This window comes from Chionomys nivalis, chromosome 8 (assembly GCF_950005125.1).
Source record: "Chionomys nivalis chromosome 8, mChiNiv1.1, whole genome shotgun sequence".
Taxonomy (NCBI): domain Eukaryota; kingdom Metazoa; phylum Chordata; class Mammalia; order Rodentia; family Cricetidae; genus Chionomys; species Chionomys nivalis.
In genome coordinates this window covers 46,319,902-46,340,012 of record NC_080093.1, presented here as the reverse complement: position 1 = coordinate 46,340,012, position 20,111 = coordinate 46,319,902, and the positions used below count along the sequence as shown (strand labels likewise).

Genomic DNA, 20,111 nt, shown 5'->3' with positions numbered 1-20,111 from the left:
GGGGAAGGGAGTGGAGGGGAAGAAAGGGAAAGGAAAGAGAAGGAAAGACTTGAAGGAAGGGGGGGCGTGGGAGACTCTAGAGAATAAAGAACTATTCATTTACAGTTCCAAAACCAGAGGCACCACACCTGAGTCTCCATCCTTTTGGACTTTGGGAGACAGGATCTTGCTTTGGTGCCTAGGCTGGCATCAAATCCATGACCCTCCTGCCTCATCTTTCTGTGCACTAGGACTACAAGTGTGCTGGGCTGAGCTTTGATTAATTTTTTTTGTTCACATATTTACTTTTGAGACAGGGTCTCAGTGTGTGGCTCTGACTGGTCTAGAACTCACTCTGTAGATCAGGCTGGCTTAGAACTCAGAGATCCGCCTGTCTCTGCCTCCTGAGCCCTGGGATTAAAGGCCTGTGCCACCACACCCACAGAGCTTTAATTCTTAAACAAGACTCCCTCTCCCACCCCTGCTATTTCCAAACTGAACATGAAATGGTTAGAATCCTAATGTGAGATTGCAAAAGATCAAGTGACTAGGCTAGTGTCCCCCAGATGAATATCAAGGATATCTTGGGTCCCAACCTGTCTGATTAGAGGTTCTTGCCTCAGAGCCCTTGAAACACTCAGGAGTTCTGCCACTTGGCTTCTCTAGGGGGCTGGGGAGGATGGAATGTAACTGATCATTGGATAAGGAGTGTCCTTTTGGAGTGACCCCGAGTCTTAAGAACCACACAGAGGTTACACAACACTGTGGATCCACCCAGAACCTCTGAGCTGGATACTTTTCAACCCTGACCTTTATGTAACATTCATTTTTATCTTGAATTAAAGAAGAGAAAAACTCAAGGACTTCTCCTGTACCAGGCAGGAACCATGGCTCCTCCCTGCCCTGTTTTGCCAAGTTCCCAAGGCTGAGACCTTTGCTAAGACAGCTCAGGCTTTGGATATCTAGAACAAGAACCTTCCTGTTAATTTCCCCAATAATCTATCTCTGGAAATTGTTGACAAGTGAGTCATAAACCTCAGGCTCTATTGTGGGGTTCCAGAGGTTATAATAAGGCCCAGTTTACACTGCTGTCAGAAGGGTGGGGGATAACTTTAGACAACTCTCTCTGAAAAGTTTATTTCAAAATATAATACTCACTTGTGTTCATATGACTAAGTTCCATGATTTTATTCTGGGCAAATCAGAAAAGCAAAGTCCATTGTTAGCACAGACAGAGGACAGGACAGGAGTCTGCTTACAAATCATGGTTCTTGCTCTAAGGAATCATCCCAGGACTTCAAGGAGGAGGGCAGGTGAGGTGCTTTGAGGTAAGGGGACATGATAAGTTATCTGTGAGGCTCTCGCATCTGGGTGTCACCACTCACTTCATCAGGGTTTTTTGAGGATACATATGTGTGCTGGAGAGAGGGCTCACTCAGTAAAGTGATTTCCAAACAAGCGTGAGGACCTGAGTTTGACCCCAGGATCCATCTAAGAGCCAGATGTAGCATGTACGTGTACGTAATCTCAGTGCTGGGGCATGGCTGGTAGGAGGAGTCCGAGGCCTTGCTAGCTGGCCAGTCTAGACAAATCTTTAAATCTTCCAGCTCCAGATTCAGTGAGAAACACTGTCTCAAAAAAAAAAAAAAAAAAAAAAGAGTGTGAGTGTGAGAGATGGCTCAGAAAGGAAATGTGTTGCTGCACAAGCCTGACGGCCCTCAGGTCCCACAGTGGAAGGAGAGTGCCAGCTCCCAAGAGGTGGCTTTTAACCTCACATACATGCTGTGGCAGGTGCATGCCTGTGTACACATGCTAATAATACATAGCACATTTGAATTAAAAAGTAATGTGGGGAAGCTGGAAAGATGGCTCAGCAGTTAAGAGTACTGACTGCTTTTCCAGGGAACCTGGTTTTGAAACCCAGGATCCACACGACAGTTCACCACCAGAAACTCCATATCCGGGAGTTAAATGCCCTCTTCTTGGCCTCTGAAGATACCAGGCATGCATGTGGTACACAGGCACACATTCAGGGAAAACACCCAAACACATAAAATACATCTTTAAACCCGAGTGGTGGTGACGCACACCTTTAATCTCAGCACTCAAGAGGCAGAGGCAGGAAGCGCTCCATAAGCTCGAGGCCAGCCTGGTCTACAAAGCAAGTTCCAGGACAGCCAGGGCTGTTACACAGAGAAACCCTGTCTCTAAAACAACAACTGAAAAAAAAAAAAAAGCTAAGGTGGGAGTGATGGAGGGAGACACTTGCTGTTGGCTGCCGGCATCTACATGCAAAAACACACACCTGCACATGCACATGCACAGGAACATAAGTATCCATCACATTCACATCACACACACACACAAGCAAAAGAAATGTATGCAGGGCCAGGAAATGAGGCTGAGTACCCTTCCTTCTTGGAAAGAAATCCTCGCTGCCAAGGTGACACTATAACCCAAAGAGAGCAATACTAGCATCCTTTTTGATGAAAGGGAGCTAAGAAGTGAGTCTCCTTTCAAGAAGGGGGTCAGACGTAATTAAATGCAGGAGACACTGGACCACTTAGTACTTGTTCAGCACACACAAGGTCCTGGGTTTGGTTCCCAGAATTACAGACCGTGATGCCAATTCTCAATTTGATTATGGGGTGCTTCTGCGGGAAGCCACCTTTTTGACTTCAGAGAACTGTGTGAAGGGCTTTTATTTATTTATTTTATATGTGAAAGCGTTTTGCTTACATATGTATCTGTGTGCCACATGTGTACCTGGTGTTCATTATGGTCAGAAGAGGTCAGTCACCAGATTCCCTGGAACTAGCATTATGGATGATCGTGTACCACCATGTCGGTGCTGGAGACTGAACCTGAGTCTTCTGCAAGAACAACCAGTGCTCTTACTCACCAAGCCACCTCTCCAGACCTAGATGAAGATTCTTTTTTTTTTTTTTTTTTTTTTGAGGCTGCAACCATCACCTTTATTTTAATCCTTCCATAATAAGTTGGCAAAGAATGCCACCAGCAATCACATATGTAAAGAAGTTCCAGTTTTGTTTTGTTTCTGCAAGGGTGTTTAAGGACAATTCTGAATTGCAATTTAGTCTTAGATAATAAAGAATTAAAAAGTAAGGTCTAAGTTGCTTGTTTCTAAAAGCATTTTAACTTAATGGATCAACTATAACATGTGCCAATACTCTTTATTTGATATATTCTACATAGACCACAGTAAGTGCCTTTCAATGGTAAAAGGCAGCATCCTTTGACTTAGGGAATTCTAATTAAAATAACACCATTGAGTCAAGAATAGACAGTTGCTTCCTGATGTTTAGCCGTTGCCTGTAACAGCAGGGAGTACAAACTTTACCACAGGCGAGTCTTCTCATTTCTAAGATGGTGACAGAATTTCCCCAGCATTTAAACATAGTCATATGTCTAATTATATAAATTTAACTATAAAACTATTCAATAGATTTGAGGTGACACCCCCATCTTTGTGGAAAGTAGAACTTTAATAATTAAGTCCAATCTTATCTTGAGAAAAGGAGAGCAGTGACGGTGTTTATGCAACTGGAATCGTTACTTTTAAAAAGATCACATCCACTTTTCTACAAGTCAGTTTTCCTTAATCAAGACTGTCTAACAAAACACTGTTAGCCATTCATGATCTGAATTTGGAGGTATGAAGTAAATTACGGTACACGTTAAAAGTCATGAGACATTTGTTTTATAATAAATAAGGCAGTGGAGTTACTCCTTAGCAGCATTTTTAAGATAAGCTATTAGGTTTGCCCTCTATCCCTTCTTTTTAATTCCAGCAAAGATTATTTTTGTTCCAGGGATGTACTTTTTGGGATTCTCCAAACACTCCATCAGGCATCCTGAATCCAGCCGCCTGACCTGTCTTCCTCCCAAACAGACCGCGGAGATTTGGTCCAGACTTATGCTTGCCTCCCTTTTCCACAGTGTGGCACTGGGCACACTTCTGAACAAAACTCTTCTTGCTTTCTCAACATCACCCATTTTTAATTCGCTCCCGGGCGATCAACACTAGAAACGCTGTGACCCAAAGATGGATGTCCCGCTCTCTCCCTAGATGAAGATTCTTGATGAGCTAATGAATCAGTTTGGGCAATAATGCTCCAGGTAAAAGTGAGCTGTCCCTTTTCTGTCCTCCACCTGCTCTCTAACCTTGTTCTGTTAGCTCAAGAATTTTCCTCAATTTCACCTTCCTTGTGTTGACATAAAGAGGAAAGAACTCTCTTGTGAAATTGCTAGGCGAAAATAAAGTCTTCAACATCTAAAACACACATGTTATGATAGAGATCACAGCTTGCAAAACAAGTTTTAAAAAACCTGTAAAAGCCATAAGGTCAAGGAGGACCTTGGACTTCCCACAGGGCAGGAAACCCTGACTGCTTTTAGGACTGGAGTGGGAGGGAAATGGGTGGAGGGGAGGAGGTGAAAAGTTTTAATAAATAAATAAATAAATGCCATAAAGTCATAAGATTCCATTTGTGTAAAAGGCATTTGCATGTGTGCGTATGTGTGTGTGTATGCTGTGGTTGATTGAAGAAAACAAAACAATAGGAGCTAGCAAGATGGCTCAGCAGGTAAATATGTTTGCTGTGCAAACCTGAGGACCTTATTCTATCTCTACATCCACATAAAGGTAGAAAGAAATGATGGATTTCATTAAAGCTGTACTCTGACCTTCACACATATGGCATCACATATAAATGTCAACAAACACACGTAATGTATCCATACATACAACAATAATAAATAAACTAAAAATTATTTTAACTTTATTTTATGCATGGGTGTTTGGCCTGTGTATTTATATGTGCATCATATGCATGCAGTGCCCATAGGCCAGAGAAGGGTGTTGACTCTCCCGGAAAGGGGGTTACATATGGTTGTAGGCTGGGAATTGAACTCAAATTCTCTGGAAAAGCAGCTAGTGCTCTAAACTGCTGAGCCATCTCTCCAGCCCAAATAGAACTGATGTGGGATTCCCCTCTGTATGCTGTGAATACCATTGGTTAATAAGAAACTGTCTTGGTCTGTTGATAGGGCAGAGTAGAACTAAGCAGGGAAAACTTGTCAGGGCCCACGGGCCCCGACATAGTAAACTATTTTCCCTAACCGGACTGGTACAAAGGTGCAACAAATAACCAGACACAGCTTACAACATCATCATGGAAGGACATCTCAGGCTTTACTCTATTTTGAAGATCTACCCACATTTATTATATCAAAAAAATCTCTCGGGAGCTGGAGAGATGGCTCAGCGGTTAAGAGCATTGCCTGCTCTTCCAAAGGTCCTGAGTTCAATTCCCAGCAACCACATGGTGGCTCACAACCATCTGTAATGAGATCTGGTGCCCTCTTCTGGCCTTCAGGCATAAACACACACAGACAGAATATTGTATACATAATAAATAAATATTTAAAAAAAAAAAAATCTCTCAATCCCCCACTCAACTGAGGTAGATACCTCACTAATATTCTCTTTCTGGGGAACACGTCTAGGGACAGCACCTGCAATTAAGTCCTCAGCTTCAGCAAACACCTCTCCCCAGGCGATCTACATTTATAACAAAAGAGAAGGAGTAGCACATCCTGGCTATTGTTGAGGGCAGTGACAGGGTGTCTGCAGGTCTATGTGACCACCTCAGGTGGGTCTGTGGCTTCAGAGCCTGGCTGCCACACCATAAAGAAATATGGGCCTACAAAAACTAAACTGAATGCTGGGAGAAAGGAGGCAGAGTCAGCGAGAAGCCATGTAGCCCCGCCAGTGTTGGACGGAACTTTACTCGGTTAGTCACAGCCTCATGGCGGAACTTTACCTGGTAAGCCACAGCCTCGTGGCAATACACAGATTAGTGGAGATGGGTTAAGATGAGTTAGCCAGAAATACGCTTAAGCTATTGGCCAAACAGTATTGCAAATAATATGGTTTCTATGTGATTATTTTGGAGCTTAGCAGCTGGGTATTAACTAGCGGTCTCCTACAACATAGAACCATTTTAAATTCTACAAATTCCTTCTCATCTCTGGAAGTTTTCTACCCTCTTTTACTGAATGACTGACTCCGTTGAGATGTGCAGTCTATTTGCCACTTAAACCTGAACTGGCCATACGATTTGCTTTGACCAAAGGTTTATTAGCTACAATGATTAAAGCAGAGACTTGGAACTGCTTATTCATTAGAGTGCAGCCTTTCCTTCCTTCCTTCTTTCCTTCCTTCCTCCCTCCCTCCCTCCCTCCCTCCCTCCCTCCCTCCCTCCCTCCCTTCCTTCCTTCCTTCTGTTTGTTTGTTTTTTGAGACAAGGTTTCTCTGTGAAACAGTCCTGGCTGTCCTGGAACTAGCTCTTGTAGACCAGGTTGGCCTCTAACTTACAGAGCTTTCCCTGCCTCTGCCTCTAGAGTGCTGAAATTAAGGGTGTGTGCCACTACTGCCCCGTGAGTGCCGCCTTTCTTATTGCTGGCCATTCTTCTACCTCCACCTGAGACTGGGTGCCTGCTGGGAAGTGTGTGGCAGTCACCTCACCTGAGCCAACCTCCAGACATGTGAGGACCCCCTAGCCCAACTAGTTTACAGATGTGTGGTCAGGCCATTCTAGATCATCCAGTCTCTGCTGAACAAGCCCAGACCAGAACTGCTTAGCTGTCCCAACTGATCTTGAGCAAATAAAAACGCTTGTTGCTATCAGACACCATGTCTTGCAAAAGCCAACACACACACACACACACACACACAGAATACACACACACACACACAGAATATCTCTGCAAAGATTTTGTTAATAGTCTATATAGTTTGTCTGGAGGTAGGAATTTTACGTCAATTGCTATTGAATATGAGATTTTTCTTCCCACTGTATTTCTTGGTGTGTGTGTGTGTGTGTGTTTAAAACAAGAGCTCATGTATCCCAGGCTGGCCTCTAGCTCACTATGAACTCCTGATCTTCTTGTCTTTATCTCCCAAATGCCAAGACTATAGATAGGAGCTTCCGTGCCTAGTCTTTCCATACCTCTTAAACCACATGAATGAATCTACTCCAAAAAATAAATAAAGTTGAAATAATTGAATTAGTGAACATTATCAGACCTGACTTGTAGGAAAAGGTAGTTTCAGTTCATAAAGCACACGTGACAGACTTCAGAAAACAACAACTACAACACGAGTGTATGGGCTTCTTGTTCAGTTCCCTTTCCTCAGAATGACGAAGACCTTTGTCCCTTAGCACAATGAAAGCTCAGTGTAGTATTCAGTGTTTGACTCGGCTGTGGTTGATGGAAGTGCTTGAGAGTTCACAAACCTGTGAGATCCGAAGCATTGTTTCACTTACTTCCTGCTGGGGTCTGACTGAAGTTCTCCTTCTTTTATTGTGGCATTCTGAAACACTCAAGTCTGCTTCGTCATGTCCGTCCATCCATCTGTGCCCTGTGCCCCATCTCTGCTCTCTCCCGCCTGCAGCGCCTGCCATATCCTTTGTTAAATCTGCGTGGGCTTAGAAGAAAGGAAAGGCTTCTGAAGGGTTGAGCAATCTAATTGTGGGGGAGGTGGGGGTGGAGGGAACCTCAACAGCCATCAGTTCCAGGCACCTGGATGTTCTTCTCCTTTCTGTTTCTTCTTGAGGTCATTCCTTCTTTCTCCCTGCTGACCAGTTTCTGGGGAATGGATTGCTGAAGAATTGTGAGCCTTAGAGTTCCCGGAATCGTTTCTAATCCCTCTGGAACGTGAACTCTGACCCCAAGAAGGGACTCTAACTGGTGTTGTCTTTCTCTAGATGTCCCACCCATGGCCTGGAAGCTGATCAGGTAAACATCCACCCAGGAGTTAAGGTTTTCAGCGGAGGAGGATGCTGCTTCCAGAAGAGCTTATGCTAGGCACAATTGGAATTCCAGTGGGGGATGGAAAACGGGCTTTAGAAACAAGGAGGGCCTGGGCCTGCATCTTGAGGTTGCTCTCACAATCGTGTGATGTCTCATTTTCCAAGCCTGATTATAAGTTTTATCATCCACTCCAGCTACCTGGTAGGGTTGTTACAGGGTTTCACCGTGGGCCTAGCCTAGCATCTTCAGCAAGCGCTCAGTGCTGAAGGCTGTTCATCCCAGTTTTTCTGAGCGCTACTGTGGGCTTTTCTGCCACACAAAACTTGTAGATGGAGCAGAGGGCACTTGCCCACCATGCACAAGGCTCTGGGTTCAATCCTCAGCAGTACAAAGTCACTTGTACATAAAGTCTCTGGTATTTAGATAAGCGTCCCGGAAACACTGTGTGTTGAAAATTTGGATCTCAGTCTATGACACTATTGAGAAATGCTAGAAAAAAAAGAGAGAAATGCTAGAACCGTTAGAAGGTGGGTTGCAGTGGAAGGAAGTTTGGTCACTGGAGGTATGCCTTCAGAAGAGGATTTTGGGGACTGGCAAGATAGCTCAGAGGGTAAAGACACTTGCTACCAAGCCTGATGACCTCCGTCAATTTCCAGATCCTACATGGTGATCTGACTGTCACAGGGTCCTTTGGCCTCCAGTCTTGTGCTAGGGCATGCGCTTTATACATGCAAATAGTGTTCTTAAGAAAGTGGGTATTTGAACTCAGTGCTTCCTCCCCTCCTTTTCCTTGCTTACCAGCCTCTCCCATCATGTGCCTCCCTCCATGATCTGCCTCACACAGGAGCAAAGACAACAGGGCCAAACAACCAGACCCTGAAATGCCTGAAGCTTTGAGCCTAAGCAAATCTTTCTCTTTACTTGCTTGCCTCAGGTCTTTGTCCCAGGGATGGAAAGCTGACTGATGCAGTCTCAGAATACAAAAGAATGAAAGAGACTTTAGACATGATTTTCTCATCCCCAAGTCCCAGACTATATATGAGATGTGTTCTGAGCAGCTTGAAAGACCCCCGGTGTGGAGAGACTCTCACTCAAGTCTTGGAATAACACAACCCCCCCCCCCAGAAACTCACAAGAGACCGTCCTTGCTGCAATCACACAGGGTTTATTGACAGGACAGGAACCAGTGCACTGGGACCAAAACTCATTTCCCATGCAGAGGTGGAGAGTTCTACCCCAAGTAGCTGAGAGAAGGGGTATTTAAGGGAAGAAACCCAATAACCCAAAGGGGGTAGGGAGGGCGTCATTGGAAAATTTCAAAAATACCAGTGATAATCACGAGGGGGTAACTCCCTGTTTCTCAAGATTATTCTCAATCTAACTTTATCTTCAGCTAGTTCCTGAAACAGAGTCACTGAACCGGCTAATCTAGATTTTTGATTCTTCTCTCCCTGCTTAGAATTTTGGCTCTATTTTTTCTGCTAGAGGGGTCTGGATTTATCCGGGTCTTTCACAGCTAACAGACAAATTTGGGAAATAAAAACAAAAGAAAGTGTAAGTCCCGGTCCTGGTCTCTGGCCTCCATCTTTGGAGGCCCCATCCCTGCGTCCACCAAGAGTTGGCTCCTCCCCCGAGGAGTGTCAAGACGAGCCCACCAAAATCTTGACTACTCCCCCAGTCTACTTAAACTGCTTCCCCGGAAGGTCCCCTCGTGGTCTCTTTCCTTTCCCTTCGGTGGTCGCATTCATGGCTTCCCGGTTTCCTCTCGGGGCCACCCGAAAACACAGGAATCCCATTAATCCTGGATATTTTTCACTTGGCTTGTTGTGATTTGGCTTGATTGGGATTTTTGCATCGGAAGAGAGCTCGTGTTAGGAAAAATTCCTAACAGAAAGTAGACTGGCAAGGTGGCTCATCAGGTGATGGTACTTTCTGTCAAGTCTGATGACCATGAGTTGGATCCCTAGGTCCCACAATGGTAAAGGAGGAAACAAATTCCCTAAGTCATCTTTCAACCTCAGAATACCTACCCATATGAAAATGTAACTTTAAAAAGTTTTAAGAAGGGCTGGAGAGATGGCTCAGCGGTTAAGTTGCCTGCTCTTCCAAAGGTCTTGAGTTCAATTCCCAGCAACCACATGGTGGCTCACAACCATCAGTAATGAGGTCTGGTGCCCTCTTCTGGCCTGTAGGCGTACATGTACACAGGATATTATATACATAATAAATAAATAAATATTTTTCAAAAAAAGTTTTAAGAAAACATTTTCCATGACATTAAGGTGTTAAATTTAAGTTCTCTCTCCTCTTTCTCTTCTTCTTCTTTTTTTTTTTTTTTTTTTATCTGTTTCTGTTTCTGTTATTTTTACTTGGTCCAAGACTTGAGAGGGGCTCCAGGGCGTTACAAAGCTGCCTAGTGCCTTCTTGAGAGGTTCGGGTGAAGGTCCTGAGGCCAGCTGGTACAGAGCAGAGGTGGGAGTCCCTCGGAAGGAGAGGCCTCCTAGTCATGCCTGAGAGTGAGTGGCTCAAAGAGATCCTCACCCAGAGACTCCTGGGGCCCAGCCAGCCTGCAGAGGTTGGTCAGGTGGTTGACCACCTTCTTAATGAGCTTTGCCTTCTCATCCGGGAAGCGAACCCTCAGTTCCACAAGCTAAAACAGTTTTATATTACGTTGGTGACAGTAGATGGCACCGTACTTAGCATTTGACAAAATGGAAAGGGGGCCATGCTAAATTGATTTCCATTTCTCACTTCTCCATGAGAAGCTTCAGTTCAGCTTAACTCATTTTGTGTGTGAACATGAACATGCACGTTCATTCATACATGGGAGTACATGCGTGTGGAAGGTCAGAGGGCAGCATTGGTTCTCTTCCTCCATTAATTACTACCTTATTTTTTGGGATAGAGTCTCAAGTACCTCTGCCTCCATGCCTGGCTCTTTTTTGTGGCGGGGAGGATTTCAAAATGGGGTCTCACTGTGTGGCTCTGGCAGTCCTGGAACTTCCTCTGTAGACGAGGATGGCCTTGAACTCACAGAGATCCACCCGCACTCAGGAGGCAGAGGCAGGGGGATCTCTGTGAGTTTAAGCCCAACCTGGTCTACAGAGTGAGTTAAAAGACAGCTAGGGCTACATAGAGAAACTTTGTCTCAAAAAACAAAACAAACAAACAAAAGGGTCAACCTGTTCCAGTGTTAACTTTCAGGAGTCCTAGAGTTTAGTGTTTTATATTTTTGTCTCTAATCCATATTAATTCAATTTTTATGAAAGACTTGAGACCTTGACTTCATTTTTTTTCCAATATGGAAGTCCAGTTTTTGTATGGCTATTTATTGAAAAGATTAGCCGTCCTCTGCTGCTGCATGGGCTCTTCCGTCAATGCCCAGACATTGTTTGTGTGTGTCTGTTCCAGGACTCTGGCTCTCTTCCATTGACCCATTTGTGTATTTTTTTTCCTTCAACACCACAGTCTTGATTCCTGAAACTTTATTGGAAACTTGAAGTCAAGTTGTTCATTATTATTTTTTGTAGAAAACCAGATGTTTCCAAAAGCAGAAAAATATATAAACCAAATTATAAAAAATACATTTAGCCAACGCACACAGAAATAACTGGACTCGTGTCTGCTCTTGAGGATCTCTGAGTCAGCAAAGGAAGCAACTAACGCATAACAGCAGGGTAAGCAAGACAGTGAGTTTAGTGGGGCAGAGGCCAAGGGTCAAGGAGAAGCAGGGGGTGTGGAGGGGTGAGACAAGCTGGAAGTTTTTACTGAGGCTGAAAAATGAGGATGTTGAAAATGTTTCCACAGCATAAAAGGAGGGAGGAAGGTGGAAACAGAGAGGGAAAGAGATAAGAGGTGGGGAGGGGGAGGAGAACAGGAGGTATCCAGAAGGTCAAGTTGGGGGAAGGACAGAGAGGGAGAGCAAAGAAAGAGATACCTTAATAGAGGGAGCCATTATGGGGTTAACGAGAAACCCGGCCCCAGGAAAATCCCCAGGAATCCACAAGGATGACCCCAGCTAAAAATCTAAGCAGTAGTGGAGAGGGTGCCTTAATTGACCTTCCCCTGCAATCAGATTGACATCATAGAACTGTCATCCAGAAACTAATGGAAGTAGATGCAGAGATCCACAACTAACTACGGGGCTGAACTCCTGGAGTACAACAGAAGAGGAGGAGCGATAATATGAGCAAAGAGGTCAAGACCATGATAAGCACTCATCAGAAGTTCAAGGACATCCTCAGCTACAGATCAGGTTTGAGGCCAGCAGGTGTCATAAAGGGATGAGATATGAGATCTGGATATATGAGATCCTGTCAAGAGGAAGAAAAGGAAGACGATGGTGAGGAGAAAGAGGGAGTGTTGGCACAAAAGGAAGCAAGTACATAGGTTCACAAGGGGTCGAGCTATTCTAAGGAGTTAGGCTTCAGGTTGCTGAAAAGCCTAGAGACCGCTAAGCTACAGAACACAGTCATTTAGGAGGTATTTATGGAGTACCTGTTGTACATCAAGAACTGTTACACACTGAAAGTACAGCTGGTACTAGGAAGAAAAACTTCTGGATCCCGTAGTTGTTTTATGCTGCAAATTTTATTTTCTTTGGCAACACTGGGCATTGAACCCAACAGGGCTACATAGAGTCTAAGCAAACACTGAGTTACATCCCCAACCTCATGCTTGTATCCTAGCTGGGGAGACAGACTCAAAGGCTATGAAGAAAGAAAAATGGGGCTATAGAAAGTGACAGAGAACTGAAATAGATGAGCTGTGCAGAGAGACAGGTTATGGACAATGTGAGAAAACTGGAAGCCAAGGACACAGTTCATCTTCCCCAGATGAACATGTAGTTTTGCCCATGGCAAGCACAGCTAAGAAACAGCAGAGCTTGGTATTTATAAAGCTGCCCTTAAATGGAAGCACACAGGACTCCTGGTCCTCCCTGATGATGTAAGCCTGAGTTTTAAAAAGCAGTGAGTGATGTAGCCAGGATTTGGCTTCCTTCTCAGATCTGGCAGGACCTTTCTTGTACCAGTGGATCAGAGAGCAGGGTGGATCCCATGTTAAATGGGCAGCTGGACTTGGGTCAGGTCACACCCCACAGGTGGGTCCTGTATCACTGGCTGCATCAGTTAGGAACCCGGAGTAAGAGCCCATGCCTCTGATGGAGCAAGTACATTCTTCCCTTGCCAATCTCTAACCCTAGTCTATAACACCAGCAAGAAGGAGCCAATGGCCTCTCTGAAACAAGGGTATTTATTAAGGCTGATAACCAATGAAAAGAAGGAGCCAGAAGAAAAGAGTTCTAAGACAACAGAATGAGAAGAAGGTAGTCCACGGAGCAGAGAAAGCACAGAAAGACAGTATGGCTGGGTGTGCAGTGAGCAGGGGGTCTGCTGACATGAGGTGTTGGAGGGAAACAGCCGGCAGGACACTCAAGAGCTTCAAGGCTCCGTGAAGTTTTTTTTTTTTAAGTTACACTCAGAAGTCACTGAGGGGTCAGCAATATGACATGAGTGTTGTTCACAGATACTTGTCAGGTACAGGGCATTCCCTTCTGCTCCTGTGCTGTGGGGTTCTCAGAATGAAGTCTGCCAATTGCCTTTCCTAATCGCTGAGCTAGTCACACGATGTTCCTCCTTTGACATGTTAATGTATTGATTAACTACTGACTGATTTTAGATTGAATGTTCCTGGGATAAAGTCTGTCTACTTCTCCATATCTTTTTATGTGTATAAGCGAAGACTGATTTTTCGTTTCACAGTAACCCAGACACAAATAATCGCACAAAAACTATATTAATTACAACATTGTTTGGCCAATGGCACAAGCATATTCCTAGCTAACTCTTTTTTTTTTTAAAAAAAAAAAAAAAACAACCAATTAAGTCAATTTATTAAAATAGTGGACTTAGGCATCTGCAATGGTGACTTCAACCACCACGCACTCAATACTGATGGAAGTAATCTGCTTAACAATCTCGGAAGGGCTGTGCAAGTCAATGAGTTGCTTGTGGATTCTCATTTGGAAACCATCCCACATCTTGGAACCTTCACCACAAGGTGTTTTTCTTGTAGTGATCCTCAGTGTCTTGGTAGGCATGCGCACCGGCCGCTTCACTTTCAAGTTCTTCTCCTTGGTGCCTCTGATCAGGTCAGCACACACCTTCTCCAGCGACTTCAGGTTGCGGCTGGAGAGCGTGATCTGGATTTGGTGGATTGCCACCTCGGGCTCCACGGGGGCATCTTCTCAGTGTCTCTGAAGGCCATGGCTGCGGTGTGGGCTTCCTGAACGACTTGTTCCTCGGTAGGGAGCCAACAGCCGTGAATCAGGACGGGAGCAGGCCCAGGGGAGCTCCGCGACTCACACCACCACACCTCAGAAAGGCCCTAGCTAAATGTCTTAACCTATTTCTCATGTGTATCACCATGAGACTGTGGTTTACAGGTAAGGTTCTGACATCTTTCTCTTTTGGCAGCTACATGGCATCTGCCTGACTGCCTTCTTTCTCTCTGTATCTTTGTTTGGATTTCCCACCTAGCTATATTCTGTCCTGCCATAGTCCAAAGCAGTTTCTTTATTAACCAATGGCAATAAAACATATTTTATAGCTTACAGAAGTGAATCCCTTATCATGTGTGGGTGTGTGTTTTATGCCTGTATACACGTGCATGTGAGTGTGCATGTGTATGTGCAGGTAGGTATTCATGTATACGTGGAAGCCAAAGGCTGATATTGGGTGCCTTCCTCTATCATTCCACTACCTTATTTAAAAACAACACTAACAGAAGTTGGTGCATTTATTCGTTTGTTTGTTTAGTGTGTGAGTGTGTATGAGGTGGGGGTATGCACGTGTACCATGATACATGTGTGGAAATCACAGGACAATTTTCAGGAGTCAGTTTTCTTCCCTTATCCTTTGCAGCATGTACTGTAATTTGTTTTTTGATGTTGGTTGGATATCCTGGGGGAGGGGGGGAGGCGTGAATTCTCAAAGTGTTAATTTGTGTTTTCTTGAAGGCTAAGGATGTTGAACCTTTTTTAAAGTGTTTCTCAACCATCTGTGTTTCATCTTTTGAGAAATCTCTGCTTAGTTCGGTAGCCCTAGTTTTTTTAAATTGGGTTATTTGTTTTCTGAATGTTCAGGTTTTTTTTTTATTTCCTTATATTTTTTAGATATTAACCATCTATCTAATGTGTAATTGGTAAAGATCTTTTCCCATTTTGTAGCCTGCCACTTTGCCCAAATGATGGTGTCCTTTGTCATACAGAAGCTTTTCATTTTGATGAGGTTCCATTTATTTATTTACTAAAATTTTTCATTTACTTATTTATTTTACAGCCTGGCCACAGTTTCCCCCTCCCTCCTCTCCTCCTTCTTCCTTTCCCTGCCTCCCCTCTGTCTGCCCTCCAACATTCATTCCTCCTCCATCTCTGTAAATAACAGGCCAGGCCTCCCGTGGATGTCAACAAACCTGGCACATCAAGTTGAGGCAGGACTAAGCTCCTCCCCCTGCATCAAGACTGGGTGAGGCAACCCATCTTGGAGAGTAGATTCCCAAAAGTCAGCTCAAGCGCCAGGGACAGGTCCTGATCCCACTGCTAAGAGCCCCAAGCTACACAAATGTCACACACATACAGACGCCCTAGGTCAGTTCCATGCAGACTCCTTCACTGTCAGTATCCAGGAGTTCCCCTGAGCCCAGGTCAACTGTCTCTGTGCCCCCCCCCCCCCGCTGCCCCCATCCTGTCTCTTACAATCCTTCTTCCCTCTCTTCAACAGAACTCCCGGAGCTCAGCCCAGTGCTTGGCTGTGGATCTCTGCATCTGCTTCCATCAGTTACTGAATAAAGGCTCTCTGATGACAATTACGGTAGTCACCAATCTGATTACAAGAGATGTCCAGTTCAGGCACCATCTCCACTATTGCTAAGAGAGATCGCATTGATTAATTGTTGATCTTAGTGCCTGTGCTAATGGTGTTCTGTTCAGGAAATCCTCTCCTGTGCCAGTGAGTTCCAGGTCACTTCCCACTTTCTCTTCTTTCAGGTTCAGTGTTTCCAGTTGGTTTATTTTTTTTAATGAAAATATTAATTATATTTCTCTTTCCCTTCCTTCTTTCTTTTTTCCCTCCCTCCTCTCCTCCTCCTTCTATCTCCTAGTGTGTCTTTGTCACTTCCTCTTCCCCAGGCCCCATCCATCAAATCCTTTCTTTGAGAATAAGTAAGCCTAGAAGCAGAGGCCTCTCTGTGCATGCACTTTGCCTGCATGTATGTTTGTGTGAAGGTGTTGGAGCCACTGGAACTTGAGTTGCAGACTGGAGAGAGCTGCAATGTGGGTGCTGGGACTTGAACCTGGCTCCTCTGGAAGAGTAGTCAGTTCTTTTAACCACTGAGCCATCTCCCCAGATGCTATTTTGAAGTCCTTGTCTTGTGCTTCAACTATATTTCATTTCTCGGGGCCCACTGTAACGGGATTATTAGGTTCTAGAAGAGGCATATTGTCTTGGTTGTTCATATTTGTATTCTTGTGCTGGTATCCAAGCATCTGGAGTTATGTTTGAGGGGTTTCTTGGTGTTGATATCTAGTCTTGTCTTTATTAGATAGCCGTTCTATTCTTTGTTGCTGTCGATCTCTCTGGATCCTAGATAAATATGGTGGCTGTGGGGTCCCCTAGGCTCTGTGAATTGATATCTTCTTCCATATCATCTGGAAAACTATGGACTTGCTTTGCTTTCTCTCTTTCTTTCTTTTTTTTGACAGAGTATGATCTCAAATGCACGTATAGTCAGGAGCGGCCTTGAGGTGCTGGCGTATGCTCTGCTTGGACTCCCCATCACTGCAGCATCAGCAGGTGCATTCAGGAGGAAGCCAGGGAGGCAGCAGGACTCACTTTGCTCGCTTCCTTTCTGAGAGTCACAGGTTCTCACTGTTTACAAACAAAAGTAGTTTCATACATTTCGTCCAGTTTGACGGTTGTTTATGGTAGGAGGATGGTCACCATGGAGAACTTCAAATGCCGTATTTATGAAGCTTGTCTCTAATTTGCAGGACAGTTAGGTTGCTCTGAATGATGGTAGAGCATGTAACTCTGCTCCGTTCTGCTTCTGCCACTTACTGGTTTCGAGTCCCTGGGCACGCTGTCAGCTGTGATGTATGACATGACAGCAACTGCCTCCCAGAGTCCCTCTAGCCAGCACAAGCTACACTGTGTATAAAATGCTGAGGATACCATCTGAGATATGATAAGTTCTCAAAAATGGGAGATACTATTATTTATATATGCTATCCTTACTATTACAACTAGCACAATAGTGAACAGTATAATACATAATTTGTTTGCAATTTCTGTATGAGTGTGTATTTGGAAACCCTGACTTATTGACTACAGGCCTTTTTGTTTGCTTTGTTTTGTGAATTTTACTTATTATTGTGCACGCATGATGCGTGTGAGTGTGCATGCATGCATGATGCGTGTGAGTGTGCATGCATGCATGTTGCGTGTGAGTGTGCATGCATGCATGATGTGTGTGAGTGTGCATGCCCTGCAAGCCGTGGATGTCAGAGCACAACTTTGTAAAGTCAATTCTCTCCATTTGCCTTTATATGTTTTTATATTTTATTAGGTTGAACTCAGTTTATATGCATATGGAACAAGTGCTTTACCCACTGGGAAGTTTTTTTAACCTTTGTTGTTGTTATTTTTTCATCCATTTATTCCTGCCAGACAAGGTCTCCTAGAGCCTGGCTTGGCCTTGAATTCACTATGCAGCCAAGGATGCCCCTGTCTCTACTTACCAAGTGTTCAGTTCCCAGGCACACATGACCACATCTAGACTGGTTCTGAGTCTCTTATCTAATCTTTCTTTCAGCCCCAGTACATTTCATGAGAGGCTACCTTATGAAAAATTCATGGTTTTGTGTTTTGTGAGTTATGAATGATATCTGATAAGAAAATGTCTTCGTGTTTTATTTACCAAGCTGACGTCATCACTCAGGAGCTGGAGAGCCCAAGGAAGGGTGATTGTGCCATGCATGCATTCCAGGAAGAAATGGGGAGCATCCCATCAACTGAGGTATCTCTAGGCCATGAGTACACAAAGCTGGAAACAAGCAGCTTAGGACATGCTCCTGGTGCTTTCATCACCAGGTCTGAGAGTGTGGACGTATGCAATGACAAGAACATTTACGGAGTTTTATAAACTGTGGTAATCTGAGTAAGAACGGCCCCCTGAGGCTCGTATATTTGAATGCCAAGTCACCAGAGAGTAGCACTACTTGAGGAGGGTTAGGAGGTGTGGCCTTGCTGGAGCAGGTGAGCCTTGTCGGAAGAAGTGTGTCACTGGGTGTGGGTTTGGAGGTTTTAAAAGTTTTCTCTCTCTGCCAGTCTTTGCATTAGGATGTAAAGCTCTCAGCTTATTCCCTAGTGCCATATGTGCCACCGTGCTCCCTGTTGTCATGATAACAGACTAAGCCTCTGAAACCAAGCAAGTCCCCCAATCAAACGCTTTCTTCTGTTACGAGTTTCCTTGGTCATGGTGTCTCTTCACAGCAGTAAAACAGTGACTAAGACACAAATTCAAGGGAATGAGCCATGAAGCAGTCGTACACACAGTTTAACTGATGGGAGGGAGGAAGCATTTAGTATACACAGTTTAACTGATGGGAGGGAGGAAGCATTTAGTACACACAGTTTAACTGATGGGAGGGAGGAAGCATTTAGCAGGGAAGGAAGCACTCCATTGCAGGAAGAACGCTGCAGTCTGAGCCTCCCCAAGTGTGGATCATCCTCTATTGGCCAGAATCAATTGACCACATACTGAAAAAAACAAATCCCATTCTATTCCTTTCTTAAAAGCAAAGTTTAGATGTCATAGCACCTGGGAAGAGGCTTCTTTTTCCAGGGCTCCATGTTTAGCCGTTCTAGATGAGGGACAGTCAATAAGTTCATGTACACAGTATTAGCCCACAGACTGCTCTGACTGGTCTGCTATAAAACCGAAAGACTGTAATGGAAGGCCTGTGCCTGTAAACCCCGAATGTAGTGTAATTAGTCTTTACTCCAGCACTCTGAGGCAGACCTCTGTGAGTTCCGGGAAACCAGAGCTACACAGACCCCTTCTTTAAAAATACAAAATGAACAAACAAACAAAAAAAACTGCAAAAAGCTTTCATGACACCCAAAGCCCTTCAGATCAGTTCCGGGGAGCCACCTGAAGGCCTGAAATCTGTTTGAAAGAGGCAAAGGTACAGGCTAGGAACAAAAGGGTAGTCAAAGAAGCCAAAACAGCAAGACTCTCTAAACTGGGGGTGGGGGGTCTTGTACCAAAAGCATACACTGAACCTGCTTTCTAGGAACTCCTTCAGAGAGGATCTGAAAGTCAGGAGTCAGCAGTGAATCCCAGCGCCAGCTTCCCAGTTTTCCAGGGGTGACTCTAGCTCCTAGACCCTCCATCATCTTATCTCTATAAGACAGGGTTCACTAGACCTGGCTCTTGGTATCTATGCTCTGTATAGCCATAGCAGGAAGACTGTATAAATTCTTGTGATCTTTATCTTCACCAAACCTCTCTCAATCTCCTGCACTTCTATAAGATAGGACAATGAAAACAATCTGTCCTTGGCTGGGCAGTGGTGGTGCAGGCCTTTAATCCCAACACCGGAGAGGCAGAGGCAGGCGGTTCTCTGCAAGTTCGAGGCCACCCTGGTCTACAAGAGCTAGTTCCAGGACAGGCCCCAAAGCTACAGAGAAATCCTGTTTCAAAAAACAAAAAAAGCAAAAAAACGAAAACAAAAAAAAAAAAAAGAAAGAAAAAGGAAAAAAAAAGAACCTGTCCTTGGTTCTGTCTTTGTGGTGGAAGAGAGGCTTTGGCCACTGCTCCTCAGCTGGACACTGTGTGACATGCTATCTGATAACTATCCTACTTGATGTGCACCTGGAGAAACATTTAGCTAACTCCTACTTCCTGCGCCTGCAAGTTCCCAACCTTGACAGAAAACCAGATTCCCTACAGTGAATCTGAGCTTTCGAGGCTGGAGAGACTTGGCCAAGCATCCAGCTCTCTTCCTCCTGTGCTTGTCGGCTTTGTAAAGCATACAGTGCATTAATGATCCAGTAGTTACGGTCCAGCAATTACGGTACAACTCTGTCAAAGCGGCCCAGTACCTGAGCACCCATGCCAGGCTATCCCAATGGCCTTCAGCAGTTCTATTAGTCAAATCAGACCTGACTCAAATTGGCATTGGGGCTCAATCTTTTCCATGAAGGGCAGACTTATGGAGAGTAGTTAGTGGT

General features: G+C 44.5%; 2 pseudogenes; both read right to left on the bottom strand.

Annotated features, from left to right (window-relative positions):
* Nucleotides 1-3,723: 3,723 nt before the first annotated feature.
* On the bottom strand, nucleotides 3,724-3,996 carry LOC130879013 (cytochrome c, somatic-like; annotated as a pseudogene).
* A 9,730-nt stretch (nucleotides 3,997-13,726) lies between these two features.
* Nucleotides 13,727-14,085, bottom strand: LOC130879012 (40S ribosomal protein S20-like; annotated as a pseudogene).
* Nucleotides 14,086-20,111: the final 6,026 nt, after the last annotated feature.